General features: G+C 35.0%; 1 long non-coding RNA gene across 1 annotated transcript in view; it reads right to left on the bottom strand.

Annotated features, from left to right (window-relative positions):
• Window positions 1–6,211: 6,211 nt before the first annotated feature.
• LOC106729933 overlaps window positions 6,212–14,272 on the bottom strand; it is a 102,695-nt gene continuing 94,634 nt past the window's right edge. The window contains exons 4-6 of the long non-coding RNA XR_001366357.2: window positions 7,133–7,275; window positions 6,698–6,812; window positions 6,212–6,289 (exon numbers count right to left, since the gene is read on the bottom strand). This is a non-coding gene — a long non-coding RNA (uncharacterized LOC106729933). The remainder of the gene's footprint in view (window positions 6,290–6,697; window positions 6,813–7,132; window positions 7,276–14,272) is intronic.

Raw genomic sequence — 14,272 nt, 5'->3', positions numbered from 1 at the left:
TTATAATTTTTAAATTAAGATTCTGTTAAGTGACTATGACTACAGAATGTATTACTGTCTAAAAGTGAGTTTTAAAACTTTGAGGCCAAAGACTGAGATTGTGTTCAAGAGCAAGACAAAAATGCTTTCCCACGGACTACATATTAAAGGCAAAATGGAAAACAAGAATTAAGCTGTACATTATTGAGTACCACAAATTTCATTTGTCTATTTTTCTAGTTCCTAAACAATTTTTTAGAGTAATAAGACCCTTTCTCTTCAAAAACATAACCATCAATAACCCATGCAGGAGTATACTGGTTATTTCCAAGCACTTCCCCACAGAAATCTGTAATTAATTGGCACAAAAAAGGTCAGAATATATGGTTTTCAAATTAACAATATCTAAAAGTAAGTCCACAAGGACATAACCTGAATCAGTTTTACAGTGAGTCAAAAATGCATTTACATTTTTTTTGTTTTCTAATGTTGAAGATGAAGTAAGTAAAAGAAACATCTTTCTTTTTCATAATTCAGTTAAACTTGGCCAACATTCATTGCAGGCCCTAGCATGTCAGTTATCAAACAATTTACAATGGTCACAATCCAAGAATGAACAAACTCTAGAATCTTCTTTAGGTATATATCAATAAAGCTAAACATTTGTATTATAGACATTAGCTGATGTTATGCTGGTACACCGCACTACATTAATACATCTGCTTGTTATCTACCCAGTGGCAATCTCCCTTTTAAATAACAGAGAAAAAAATTCTATAAGTAGTTTTCATCACATCAGCCTAAGCCCAGGCCCATTTCATAGGAGATAATAAGGTGATGTTAATCTTTTGATTTCTTTCTCTCTCTAGCAGATTACATCCTATTTTAAGTCAGACACAAACAAAACCTTACAGGAAACAAAATTAGAAGTGAAATTGCTCTAAAACACCTTTGTCTCTGGAGGAACCTTTCCACCCTCTGTGACGTGCTAGGATGTATCTAATCAAATGATCAGCTTCCACCAAGTAATTGAATATCCCAGAGTTTGAACTGCTAGAGAGCTAGTGTGTTTTCCTACTCTTACTTTTACCTCTAAATAAATAAAGGGATAAAATGGACCTGCATGACACTAAATTGCTGCTTTTGAGGAGAAGCTGCATATACTTGAAGTGTTTATTCTCAAGGTTGATACATTGTATTTTTTTAGCATGTACTTGAAGTGGTACTATACTTACTCAGGAGAAAGAATAGAGTTTTAAAAGGTAATTTTAAAGTAGCCCTAGAAATTTGAATTCCAAACCTTCAAGAAATTTTAGCATCCTTCTTGATAATGAAATACAAGTCTTTTTAATAAAATATTATGGCCACTCAGGTGATGAAAATACTAAGACCCTTCTTTTGCAGAAAAACTAAATGAAAAAATACATAGACAATGTAATTGAGGAGTTTTACTAACCTGTTTTTTGATGAGGTGAATTCTTATTTTTTGCTATATGTTGACCTTCAAAAAACGAGTACTTTTCTACTCCTGCTACATATAAAGTAACTATAAAGAAAAAGATGGTTAAGGTAACATTCTAAGCATAGTGCAGATGGCCTGACTATAACTAAGATTTTAAAAGGGTATAAAAATTATAAAGCACTTGAAAACAGACCTTCTTATGACCTCAAATCTCCTTTACCTTATCTATGCCTTCAGTGAAAATTGATTGCTCATATATAATATTCCCTTTCCTGGTAATTAGCAGAGCTAAAATATAACATTCTCCCAAGAGAGCAACAATCCCATCTCCAAAGACAGCTTGGGAGAAATATGGTAGCAAAGAAAGCTTTCTTATCTCTAGGACCATTCAATGGCTAAATGAGAAAATTTGTGAGTTTAAAATAGCTGGTTTCCAACACACAAAGTTGCTGACAGTAGTGAAGCTCTCTAATTAAGTTATATTATAGTCTTAGCACAACATGTGAGGAAAGCCATTTCTAAGAAGGAACCTTTAATATAATTCTCCACATGTTTAATTTCAGATAATAACTAGGTGGCTCAGAACTTATTTATAGAGTTAATTTGAGGGAGGTGCATTAGAACTATCCTAAATGTTAAAACCCCACCAGTATCTATTCCTGCCCAGCGCATTTCTTTAACCATGCAAGCAGAGGAAAAATTATACAAATTATCTTCAAAGTCATTAGCATAGAGGCGGCCAATCCCCATGGGTATGTCCATCTTCACAGAAGAAAAAAAGAGTGGCTGCTTGCCTAGCAGGGTGTTCAGTGGTAATGCCTTTTTTCCCTCTCACACTCTCAGTACCGTTTTTGGTGTCCTCTTTTTTCTGTGTCATTCTTCCGGGCCACTTTCTTACTTCCCTTACTTAAAATCATTTATCTTTGAATCACAGGCAATTGAAAAATTGTAGTCATTGCCCGTAGAGGTGACTTCTATTTTTTAAAGATTTAAGTTACTCTTTACTGCCATGTCTTCCATCACTACCCTTATTATGTTTCTTAGTCATTTCATTATCTATAAATAGGATCCTTTTACAACCCATTCTCTAGGCTCCTCTCAGCTCCTCCTCCTATGAACTTTTCCTCCACCCTGTATCTGCCTTTCACTTCCATGCTTGTGCTCTGCATCTGGTCATTATAAACAAACACAACTCCTTCCTAATATCAGTTTCATGCATACCACTTCCTATTAGTTACTGTAACTTTAGCTCACTCCCTTTAGTACTGGAACCCCAATAATTCCTTCACACCTACTAGGACCTACAATCTATTCATCTGACTACCATTTTTACCATACCTCACCAAACTTATATGATCATTATTTCCTGCCCAAGTTTTGATTCCATATTCCATCAATAAAATTATTCCCTTCCATATTCCCTTCCCCATACTCTATATTCTCTCTTGTCACCATTTTATATTTTGTACTCACTTTGGCAAAACACCAACCCTAGTTAAATCCAAATCTCTGCCTCCCTTGATTCTACACGTATATAACTAAATATGGCCAGAGAATAACACAAGTATGCTCCCTCTTTGCATTTTAAGTGCATTACTATCAATGTCAAGTACACAATCTGTAGAATTGCATGGCAGTCATATAGTATTTCCCTGATATATTCACTTTCCTCATTCACAGCTGGTGAGTCTGCTACCATTCTGAGAAAAAAAAAATCCTAAGAATAGAACATCTATAAGTCCCAGCATCACCTAACTAGATATACTCTCTCTTCTCTCCTTTTATTATAGATGAAACATCCCTGCCTCTAGCTGAAACCATGTGCATTAATTCTCACCCCCTTCTTGAGTATTTAAAAGCACAGCTCTCACCATTCTTCTACTTCTTTTCACCTCCATGTTCTGGCACCATACCACTTCTCACTAAGGTTATTATAAAAGCATCTGAACCTGTCCCTCCACTCTTACTCTTGTCCCTTATAATCTCCCAGATCATGTTATTTTTTTTTTCTTTAGAGCACCCAAAGACTTAAAAGAATAAGTAGATCCTTATGACAGCTTACAAGGCTCTACTTGATTTTATCCTCCCTTTCCTCTCTGATCTCCCCATTATTTCCTCCAAGCACACTGACTTTTACAGTGTGATATATTATTTTATTATGCTTATTTATTTTGTTTATTGTCTATCTGCATCCACTAGAATATAAGCATCAGTGGAAAGATTTTTTTTGCTTGTTTAGTTCTTTTTACAAATGAATGCTTCCAACTACATGCCTGGCTCACAGTAGGCATTAAGCAAATATATGTAAATCAATGAATGAATAATCTTCACTAGTAACTGGGGATTGATTAAAATCTATAGTTCCTCAAAAAGAAAAGTGTGATATGCTTTTCATGTGATATATTTTTATGACTCCTAAGGGCATGTTGGAACACATTGAAATTCCTCTTGAAAACTGCTTTTCTCTCAGATTTTAATCTGTAATAGCATCTCAAATCAGATTAATAATCAGACTGTAATAACTTCAATAGTCCTGTCATGAGATATTTTAAAAGAAATTCTCTTTAACAGTTTACAACAGGATTATAATTGTTTTTAAGTTTTCATTTTATTTAAAGTGAAAACTTGGTTCCTAAGCTTACCCCAACAGTATTTCTACCTTTAAATTTGACTTTTTAAAATTTGACTAAATTACCTGGACAAAAGAGTCTGGATTTTAGGATTAAGATGGAGTGACATTTTCACTAATGTGTAACAAACATTTTCATTGATAAGAAATGTATCAATTCCAATATATCACCTTTTGAGAAAACAATTTTTTAACAAATGTCTACATATTACATACAGACTAAAATTGGTTTTGTATATTTGATTTCTGGACAATTAATAGTCAGGCTATCTTATCTCTTCATTCATGTATAAAACAGCTCTTATTTTACTGTACAGTTCAATGTTCCCAGGAGCCAGCTACTTCTACCTCCAATTCCTTCCTTCTTTTATACTACAAGTAATCCTTCTACCAGTATATCCTCATGCTATACTCAGACTAACACCTGTAACCTGGATTAACTTTATCATGGTTCATGATGAAAGTACAGTTGCCTGCAGATGGCATATACTTATATGCTAAAATCACTTAGAATAGGGTCACAAAAGTCACACTTGTTTCATTGTCAAAGGCCCAATATGAAAGCCAGCAAGTAGGAATATCTGTGAAGTGTCAAATAAAGAATAAACAAAACATAATTATAATAAATAATTCCTATTTTGTACTAACCTGTCCTAATGTTCTGAGCATAAGAATGACATAATCAGATTTGAATTTCAGGAAAATTGGGCTGGAATTATTTTTAATAAATAAAGGCTTTTAACATATCCTCTCACTCTTACCAAAATAACAAAGGGGAAAAAGAAAAAAAATCCATTATTTTAGTTGGAGGTAGATATAAGGGATTGGAGCTCAATAGCCATTTCAATTTATTTCTGGAGTGTTTTCATATATTGCAGAGGCTAGAATTCTGCATTTTCCAGAAACTCTTGCAGCTACAGCTCTGGATGTAATTTTGGTTCTGCCAATCAGATACACTGCCAAAACACTGGCATGACTAATGGGATGTGTGGGTTATTTTTGCTGTTTCTTTTGTTTCTGCTAGCAAAGACCATCACAGGGGTGTCTGGTTTTCTGTGGCAACATTACAAAGATATTAATGTGTGGTCACTTGATCCATGAGTATTAATGAGAATTGTGTAGTGATTTTTTTGCAGGTGTTTCTGCAAGCTGCATTTGAAACAGTGGCTTCCTGATCATGGGGGTTTTCTGAGAATAGGCTTTTAAGTTTTCTGATCTTGCTGTGGCTTCCTGTGGTATGGCACAGCATGGCTCTAGAGCTGGCATTTGAAGTGGCAGGTTTCTAGTTTTCTTAATCAAAGAAGAGCATTAGCTCCCACTGTGACTCTGTTCTACACTGAAGTTTTGAAAACTCAACCTAAATATATTTTTCTTAAACCTAACCAAAAATTTTTAAAGCCATTTTTTGTGTTTAAAACATCTAAAATATTCTTATTCATCCAAAATATATAAGACCCATCTATAAAACAACCAAAACCAGATAACTTGATTAAAATGGGCAAATAACATGAATAAACGATTCTCTAGAGATAATATAAACAGCTAAGAGAATTTGAAAAGATAATCATCACTAGTCATAAGACAAATCCAAATCACAACCACAATGAAATAGCATCTCAAAGCCATTAGGATAGCCACTATCAAAAGTGCAGGAAATGAGTGTTGACACAAATGTGGAGAAATTGGAACCTTGTGCTCTGTTGGTGGGGATGTAATGGTGCAGCCAGTATGGAAAATAGTGTAGAAGTTCCTCAAAAAATTAAAAGTAGAACTGCCACCTAGCAATTTTACTTCTGGGTTTATATCCAAAATAACTCAAAGCAGGGTCTATAAGAGCTATCTGAACACTCCTGTTCAGTGCAGCATTATTTATAAGAGCAAAGAGGTAAAAGCTACCCAAATATCCATCAATATATGAATGAACAAATAAAATGCAGTAAACACATATAATGGAATGTTATATAGCCTTCAAATAAAATGAAATCCTGTCACATGCTAAAACATGTATGAACCTCAAGGTCATTATGCTAAGCAAAACAAGCCAGTCATGAAAGCACAAATACCATGTGATTCTACTCATAGAAAGTATCTAAAGTAATCAAAATCATAGAAACACAAAGCAGAAAGGTAACTGTGAAGGACCGGTGGTAGCGGGAGGGAGAGTTAGTCTTCAGTGGGTATCAAGTTTCAGTTTTTCAAGATGAAAAAGTTCTAGAGATCTGTTGCACAACAATGTAAATATAATTAACATTAATGAAGTGTATACTTAAAAGTGGTTGTCAGTAAACCAAACGTTATATTTTTACAATACAGAAGTCCACATTTTTTGAAACTGAACCTTGACAATTTTACACTTCTGAATATCAAACCAAATACTATATAACATCAAATACCACAAATACGCTATATGTATTACAAAGAAATAGATTTTATACTCACCAGTAATTAAATTGTAGCTCCATTCTCAAGAAAGTTTCATTTTTGAGAGAAATAAATGCAGGAAATTTTACCTCCTCTTATCAAAGTGTAGAAGGTGCCGTGATGCCAGATAAAGTGGGCTCAATTATTTGGAAATACCATTTGGAATCACCAATAAACAGCATTATATTAAATTTGAAAAAACTCACCAGTGGCCGCATCAGTCTTGAAGCTTATAAGACTTTTACTCGGCATAGGTTTCCAAAGTATCATGAGGCTTTTCCAAAGTGGAGAACATTTTCCAGAGCTGGAGAATAGCTGCACCTAAATTTGAAGAAATGAGAGTAGATATGAAAGTTTTCCATAAAAGTGACAAAGATAACTTTGCTTTAAGCGGTTTTTATTATATAGAACAAGTAACAATTAGATACATCAGCATACACAGAGCAAAACCAGCAAAAATCAATCTCTGACACCACTTAGCAGTATGTAGCTGGTTCAATGAAGATGAAAGAATTTCTCTAAAATAAAATGATTCTCTGCCTAAATGAGAAACGTGTATTCTGCCAATTTTTCAGTCAGATGTTCCATGAAAGGTATTGGGCACAGCAGTATTATTTTATTGGAAGAAAAAGCAGACTCACCAGAAATTCATTTAAGAAGCACATTCTGGCAGTGATTTAAGCTTTTTAAGACGACTTCTAGTCTCAGTTGTCGCCCCCTTTCCTTAATCCTTTTGAATGCCTGATTGTAGATCACATGAACAATATCGCTTCCAGGTTCAGTACTAAAAAAAATAAAATAAAAATAAAAAAATTTAAAGATTCTAATAGAAGTGCCTCAAATAGAGACATAAAAACTGTAGGAAAGAAATCCCACTTATTTTTAGGTGAAATCGAGGGGAAAGAGTCTTGAATACTTTGCATTCATTCAATGACAAATAGAAAAACAATATGTATGCCATGTAAGTATTCTGCAACGTACAAGAAGGTATCTGCAAGACATAAAGAATGCACTTTAGAAGAACATTTACTATACAAAACAAGTAATTTTTAGGCACCAAGTGGTTTACAATCTGAAGGAACAAAAGCAAAACAATGTAACAAAAAAAGAAAGATGAAAAAAAATTATATCTGAGATTAAAAATAAGTTGACATTAATTTTTAAAGTCTGAAGTCATACAATTGAAGGCATTAGAAATAAACAGGATTAAAATTTCATAAAAATAAATCATTTTGAGGGGATATTTGAGAGGCTGAATATTAAGGGAAAGAAAATAAAATTGTTCAAGACATTAAGAGACCCAAGAAAGACAATAGGATTCTTTAAAATACAGATTATATGTAGTTCTCATGAAGAGAACAGAGTAAGTGAAGAGGAAGAGATCAATATGGTAGAGTAAGAGAACGTGGAGCCCACATTATCACATGAAAACATCAAAAATACATCGACATGTGGAACACGTCAAACTAATGGGAAACTAGCAGAAGGACTCCTGTACAACCAAGGCTGTAAGAAAGATACACATGTAATCCGTTAGGAAGGGAAGCAAAGAGATCCAGCCAGGATCTGTACCCCTGGGAGGGAACTCAGAAGAAGAGACAGGCTGCAGGGGCACACAACCACCCTGGGGAGTGAGCGGGTGGAGTCACGGACTGGGCATCACAGTCCTGGGGTCTTACTCAGAAAAGACAAGCACACTTGACTCTTGTTAGGCAGAAATGAGCACCAGGCAGGGGGAGGGAATGGGGAAAGGATCAATCCAGAAAATAGCAGTACACCTGTGCTTCGGTAAGGGGATCCAAAATTTCTACTTTCTCTAAATGAGGGCCAGCAAAAGATGCCGGCTGAGACTGAATGCTGCTGCTGTGCAGTAGCTTAACCTGACCCAATGCTCGTTACAATGTAATTAACATTGCAGTTTAAGTCCCCTCCTGTAGGTTTTTCTGTGTGCGTCATGGGTAAGAATATGCGCAAAAAGGCTGGGCGTGCCTGAGCACCAGGAACTGATCCGTGAATCAATCACACACAAAAAAGCCCTTAAGCCAGGAGAACCAAGGGAAGGGCGCCATCTCTCCTCTCCTGGGTTGGCCGGCTCCCAATTCTTGGGAGTGTACCATATTTTACTACCTTTTTTCTTCACTAATAAAATCTTGTTCATATCACGTTTTCTGGTTAAAAATTCATTTTTTTAGGGTGACCAAAGAACTGAGTTAACTTATATTCCTCTCTTCCCGGTAACAGAGGACCATCGGGACAGATATAAAGGCTGAAGAAGCCTGAATTCTGCTCATGAGAAGCGTGTGTGCGTGTACACACACACACACACACACACCCCAAGACAGTATGGAAAGAAGTCTGCTTTAGCAGTTGCCCCAATCCCCAGCCCAAGCTGAGAGCAGGTAATCAACAAGGATATATTATATAGACCAGGAAACTACAGTCATTATCTAGTAGTAACTTTTAATGTAGTATAATCTGTAAATATACTGAATCACTATGCTGTACACCTGAAATTAATATTCTAAATTATTTATACGTTAATTTCAAAAAAAAAAAGCTTACATAGCTCTGGAACCAGAAAAAATAAAAATAAGTGAAATAACACTTTTCAAAAATCTAAGAAAGATGGCTCTTATATTTAAATTCATAAATCTGTAGCTGGCAAGGGCTCTCTGCGTCAGGTATTATTATCGGAAGGTTATTAACAGGACTCTCAGTTTCTGCTTGGCGTGTAAGAAGCTTACAAGCTTTCACTACAACCTAACAACGTTTAAACAGCCGAACAACTTGAAAAAGCAAATCTTCTTAGATCCCTCAGAGCGAGGAGGTTGCAAGACAAACCATGGCTCGCAAATTTGGAAATACAGAAATACTAAAAATTACAACTTACCTGAGCAGAAAGCCACTGAAACGTCCGCAAGAACAGACGGTTCCACAAGAACTAGCGTGGACGCAGGAAAACCTGGAGAACCTGAACTGTAATTGACGGATTTACGGAAGCCCACTGTGGACAACTTTGAGAGTTAAAAACGCAGCGAACCCAGTCATAGAGGGGCCTCCACAATTTGGCGAGAGTTACCTCCAGGAGACTGACCAGGTTCTCTTAATAAGTATCAGAGAAAACCTCAGGCATCTGGCAGGAAAAAGGCGCCAGAGCTGTTTTGTTCTTAACAAGGCCTGCCCTCAGGACAAACTAGTTAATCAGAATTTAAGCTGCTGGGGTTTTATTAGAGCCTAATTGACCTGGGATAAAAGTAACCCCATGAGCTCTAATTTTCTGCTTGGAGAGAGTAAAATACCCAACTCCAGCCCACTGAAGCTCCTCTGTCCCACCTGAGGGAGGGTGGGCATGAGAAGCACTGTGTGCTGCTCACAGTTCACAGTTCACAGGCATAAGTCAACTAAAAGACTGAGGTCTAATTATAGCACTATGCCAACGTTTTCTCTCCCTCCACAACTTACCACTACATTATTAAAAGCCTACTCATGGCAGTTTCTTTTATCCAGTACATCATGTCCATCTACCAAACAAAAATAAGAATAAGACATACTCAAAGTCACATACGGATGGAAGAAACAGAGCATGTATCAGAACCAGAACCCAAAATGACAGTGATACTGGAATGATCAGACTAGGAATTTGAAGCCACTATGTTAAATATGCTAAGGACTCTAATGGATAAATTCGACAGCATGCATGAACACATGTGCAATATAAGAAGAGAGATACAAATTCTAAGAAAGACCCAGAAGGAAATGCTAGAGCGCAAAAACACTGTTAACAGGTGTGAAGAATACCTTTGATGAGCTTATTAGCAGACTGGATGCAGCTGAGGAAAGAATCTCTGTGCTTGGGGCTATCTAAATAGTAACCTCCTCCTAAACTGCAAAAAGCAAACAGCAAGAAGACTAAGGAAAACAAATGCCCGAGAGCTGTGGAACAGCTACAAAAAGTGTAACATGTGGATAATCGAAGTATCACAAGGAAAAGAGAGAAAAGAGCAGAAGCAATGTTTGAAACAATAATGAATACCGATTACCCCAAATACTAAACCACAGATCCAGGAAGCTTGGAGAATACCAAACAAGGTAAATGCCACAAAACAAACCAAAACAAACCACTTCACCCAGACATATTATTTTCAAATTACAGAGGAGAAAGGACAAAGAAAAAAATCCAGAAAGAAAAGAAGCTGGGGAGAGAAGGGACTTACCATAAGAAATAAATTAAATCTGACTTCTGATCAGAAGTTATGCAAGGAAGATGAGTGTGCAGTGAACTACTTAAAGTGTTGAGGGAAAATAAACCTCACTGACCCAGTTTTCTGTGCCCTGCAAATAATCCTTCAGAAAAGATAAAGACTTTCTCAGACAAACAAAAATTACGGGATTGGTTACTAGTAGACCACCTTGCAAAAGATGTTAAAAGAAGTTCTTTAGGGAGAAGGAAATTACAAAGGTAAAAAACTTGAATCTACATAAAGAATATCAGAGAAGGGACAAGTGAAGATAAAAACTTTAGTTTTTCTAGATTGAGGTAGCACATAATTTTTTCAAAATAATAATAGGAACAATACATAGGTATATGCACAAGATGAACAACAGCAATGATACAAAGAACCAAATAGAGGAATTAAGATTATTTTGTTATTGTAAGGTACTTGCACTACCTGGGAAGTGGTAGAGTTTTACTTGAAAGTGTACTTGGATTAGATGTAAATGTGTATTGCAAACTCTAGGGCTGACTTCTAAAAAGGTAAAAAAAAAAAAAAAAGTACAATTCATGTGATAAGAGAGGAGAAAAAACAGAATCATAAAATGCTCCATTAAAACCATAATTAGGAATTCAAGATTTGCAGATACTAATATATACATAAAATAGATAAACAAGTTCATACTGTATAGCACAGGGAACTATATTCAATATCTTGTAGTAACTTGGAGTGAAAAAGAATATGAAAATATTGTATGTTCATGTATGACTGAAGCATTATGCTGTACACCAGAAATTGACTAAACTGACTATATGTCAATAAAATATGTATGTGTATATATATATATATACACACACACACACACACACACACACACACAATAAAAACCCCACAAAAGCCAGAAAGAGTGAAAGGTAAAAGAACAAGGATCAAAGGCAACATATAGGAAACACTAATAGATATGGTAGATATTAATACAAATATATCAATAATCACCTTGAATATCAATGGTCTAAATTACCAATTAAAAGACAGAAGTCAAAATGGATCAAAAATAAGACAACTATATGTTGCCTATATTTTAAGTAAAGACACTTACAGGTTAAAGGCAAATGGATGAAAAAGGTACACTATGATGGCACTAATCAAAAGAAAGTAAAGATAGCTATATTGATTTTTCGGACAGAGCACACTTCAACACAAGAAAGTATCAGGAATAAAGAGGGGCATTACATAATGGTAAAGGGGTCAATTCTCCTAGAAGACATAACAATTCTTATTGTGGATGTACGTAAAAAAAGTGCGTCAAATTCTACGAGGCAAAAACTGATATAACTCCAAGGAGAAATAAATGAACACATTTTATAGTTGAAGCTTTCAACACTATCAAAAATGGAGAGATCCAGCAGGTAGAAAATCAGAAAGGACATAATTGAGCTCAATAACAGCATCAGTCATCAGGATATAATGGACAAATAGAGATTGCTTCAATAACAGCAGAATACATGTTATTTTCAAGCTCACATGGAGTATTCACCAAGGTAGACCATTTTCTGGACCATAAAACACAAATTTAAAAGAATGAATTTCATACAATGACTGCTCTCATTCATCAATGGAATTAAACTAGAAATCAATAACACATAGCTAAAAAAATCCCAAACACATGGAAATTAAACAACAAACTTTTAAATAATACATAGATCAAAGAAAAAAATCTCAAGAGAAGTCAAACTATATTTTGAAATCAATGAAAGAGAAAATTTATCAAAATTTGTGGGATGCAGCAAAAGCCAGGCTTAGAAGGAAATTTATAACATTGAATTATACATTAGGAAAAAAAAAACCCTCAAATCAATCATCTAAGCTTCTACTTTAGGAAACTAGAAAAAGAGCAAATTAAATTCAAAGTAAGCAGCAGAAAAGAAGTAAGAATTAGCAGAAATCAATAAAATTGAAAACAGGAAATCAATAGAGAAAATCAATGAAACTGAAAGCTGGCTCTTTGAAAAGATCAACAAAATCAATTAACTGAAAAAAAGAGGACACAAAATACTAGTATCAGAGATGGAAAAGGGGTTACCACTGCAGATTCAACAAACTTAACAGTATATTAAAGGAATACTCTGAACCATTCTATGCCCACAAATTTGATAAGTCAAAACTTCACACAGATGAAATGGACAGTCTGAATAGGCTAGTAACTATTAAAGAAATTGAATCAATGATTAATAACCATCCAGAACAGAAAGCACCAGGTCCACATGGATTCACTGAGGAATTCTACCAAACATTTAAGGAAGAAATTATACACTTCTCTATAATGTCTTCCGAAAGATAGAAGCAGAAAGAATACTTCCTAATTCATTCCATGAGCCCAGCATTACCCTAATACCAAAACCAGACAAAGACATTACAAGAACACAGTTCAAAACTTAGGTCCACAAAAAAACCTGCACAGAGATGTTCGTAGCAGCTTTATTTATAATTGCCAAAACTTTGATGATGTTATCTGCTTTTGGTAGGTAAATGAATAAACAACTGTAGTACAGCTAGCAATGAAATATTATTCATCACTAAAGAGAAATGTTCTATCAAGCCTTGAAAAGACATGGAGGGGCCTTGAATATACATTACTATTCGAAAGAAGCCAATCTGAAAAGGCTACATACAGCATGATACCAACTCTGTGACATTCTGGAAAAGTCAAAACTACAGAGAAAACAAGATCATTATAGTGCATATATGGCATTATACCCTTGTCCAACGTCATACAGTATAAATGCCAAGTATGAACCCTAAACTATGAGTACAAGTAATGTGGCAATATAGGTTCATTGAACTGTAACAAATACACCACGGTTGTGCAAGCTATTAGCGGAAGAAGTGGTATGTTTGTGGGGGTTGAGGGTATATGAGAACTGTCTGTACTTTCCACTCAGTTTTGCTGTGAAGCCTAAAACTGCTCTAAAAGTTGAAGTCCACTGTCTGAGTACACACCTGAAATACAAAACTATTAGCACTTAGGGGACATTTGACAGTTATCTCCCGGTATCCATTGCTCCTCTCTAATCCCTACACTGATTTCTGAGTCATATAGTATGGGTAGTTTCTGTTTGTAATCACTCTGCAGTACCTTCAAATATATTTTTTAATGTTTTGTATGGCTTTTATAATTATCTGTAAGGTTTTTCTCTGCTCTCCACAGGCCTCCAAGCTAATCTGCCATTATAAGAAGTCAGAATCTGAGAAATAATATTTTTTAAGACAAAAGAAACTGATTTCCTAATGAAAGTCTTTAAAAATATTTGTATATGCACATAGATAGCATAACAAATTATTCTCAGAACTAGGAGAAAATGTCACATCACTAAATATAAACAGGCTTATTTCCTCTATAAATGAGAAACTTAATCAGATGGTATATTTATGAGACATAGGTAAATAAAGAGATTCCAAATAGTTAAAAAGAAAACAAGCAAAGAAAAAGTGTTATTAGGCAAATGCAAACAAAAGACGTCAGAAATTTATGATTTTAATATTACATAAGGTAAAACTCCAAACAAA

This window comes from Camelus ferus, chromosome 8 (genome assembly GCF_009834535.1).
Source record: "Camelus ferus isolate YT-003-E chromosome 8, BCGSAC_Cfer_1.0, whole genome shotgun sequence".
NCBI lineage: Eukaryota > Metazoa > Chordata > Mammalia > Artiodactyla > Camelidae > Camelus > Camelus ferus.
The sequence above is the reverse complement of the archived record's forward strand: the minus strand, read 5'-3'. Positions and strand labels throughout refer to the sequence as shown.